This window comes from Pinus tabuliformis, chromosome 6 (genome assembly GCF_031772625.1).
Source record: "Pinus tabuliformis cultivar Carrire ecotype Pingquan chromosome 6, CPIR1, whole genome shotgun sequence".
In the NCBI taxonomy this organism is placed as follows: domain Eukaryota; kingdom Viridiplantae; phylum Streptophyta; class Pinopsida; order Pinales; family Pinaceae; genus Pinus; species Pinus tabuliformis.
This window is the reverse complement of record NC_142292.1, coordinates 31222530-31224356: the sequence shown is the minus strand read 5'-3', so window position 1 is coordinate 31224356 and position 1827 is coordinate 31222530. Positions and strand designations below refer to the sequence as shown.

Sequence of the window (1827 nt, the reverse complement as noted above, 5' to 3'; positions counted from 1 at the left end):
GTAGGCGCATTGACCCGTCTTCTGCTGTGACAGATGTCTTTACAGTTGAGCTTGGGGGCAAAAACAATTCACGTATTAAAAATACGATCTAAAAATAAATGGGAAAATTCTGTTTTGAGTTAAGTATTTATTTAGCCAAATCATGATGTTGAATGCCTCTTCAGCGTCTTCTTCCTCAAGAGAATCCGGATGATGAGCGCTACCATATCACTACAATGCTATTAATGGTCTCGGTCCAGATTTTCTGCCTTAAACATTGCAACCACTGCCACGTTCATGTATCTGTAATTCATATGCAAACGGTTGATCTTCCCTTTGGCGATTTTGAATTTCGATATGCATAATAATAACACCAATTTCTTCAATGGCCTCACAAATTGCTGCGTATTAGAATCACCATCCTCAATTGCAGAAATGGCACCTGTATAGTCTCTGTTATACCCAATAAGTTTTCCATCACTTGGCCTCCTCACTATTGTATTTACTGCTCCAATAGACTGAGCAATTGGTTCCACTTCGTCGCAACATTGAACAGCAGCCTCCTTGTGAGGTATTGTAACACTGAAACCAGAAAAATCAGGGGAGGAATAAACCCTTAGAAACTCTGCAAGATCATCAACAAGAAAAGGTACATAGACTGCATCAAGTCCTATCTCTCTGAATGCCCGATTGTGCAGAATTGGTCCTTTGCTGTGACCTACTGGATTTCCTATGATTCCAAAAACCTTGGTATCTTTACCCAAGTTCTTTATCCTGTATATGTTTATTAGATCCGTCAATGCTGGTTGACCCGAAGCTGATCCCTTCCCTGGTCCCAAGGAGCCAACCGTAAGATATCCACCAAACTTTGGGCAAAGAATCGAGCTAATTAGCCCTCTGGAAGAGATCACAGATGCAATGATGGGAACTTGAGAGTGAGGAAACACTTGAAAAACCCGAGCAACGTCAGTAATATTAGTGGCAGTTGTCGTAAATTTTACAATGTCAGCTCCTGTAGATTGCAATCTTTCAACAAGATGACGAAGTTCCTCAACTGATGGAGTACTTTCAAAATTATGATTCGAAACAATGATCTTGCACATTCTTGATTTCTTGTCACGCATGCTTTTTATGAAATCGATTGCCACCTGGAGCTCCACATCAACATAGTCGGCATCCAATTCTGCAAGCATCGGTCCATGGATGCCTCCCACCAAATTATGCATATCCGACAGAGTGGTTGCCTTTGCTGTATCAGAAAGAACAATGCTGACTCCCAGAAAAGGAATCAATCTTTGGAATGGATCACTTTTGAGCTCTTTATTCTTCACTGTTCCCTTTCTAGTTTCCTTAAAAAAAAAATGTACGCAAAAAGCTCCTGTCTCCCATGGAAAGCCTGTAATTTGCATAATATTCATGTTGTGCCAGAAGTCGCATTGGAGATTGCCTGTGTCTGGAAATGGACCAACCCCCATACTTATAAGGCAACAGCTTTGCGTTTTTCGTATTCATCCATTTTGGTGATGCAGTACAGCAATAAGAATAGGAGTTGGAAAACGGAGCAAGAAATCCAGTCCTGCAAGGAATGGCCATTAACGGGTGCTCTGTGCTCTTCAAACTTAGCACTCCATCGGTTCAATCACATGCTAGTAGAAAATTTAGAATGTAGTGCAGCTTGTATATGAATTTGAAGAGATCAATCGTTGTTTTGCTTCGTGGTGGCCAGCCCCTCTTTTCGTTTAATCGTGACAAAATAATGCGTGTGAACAGAATATATGGCTAGAAACCGAGATGAAACCTCAGTGCCAATCCTGTGGGCGATCAGATCCATATTCAAACACATCGTTT

At 41.2% G+C, this 1827-nt stretch overlaps 1 pseudogene; it reads right to left on the bottom strand.

The window, feature by feature from the left end:
* Positions 1–221: 221 nt before the first annotated feature.
* LOC149257070 (bifunctional 3-dehydroquinate dehydratase/shikimate dehydrogenase, chloroplastic pseudogene) lies at positions 222–1454 on the bottom strand (annotated as a pseudogene).
* Positions 1455–1827: the final 373 nt, after the last annotated feature.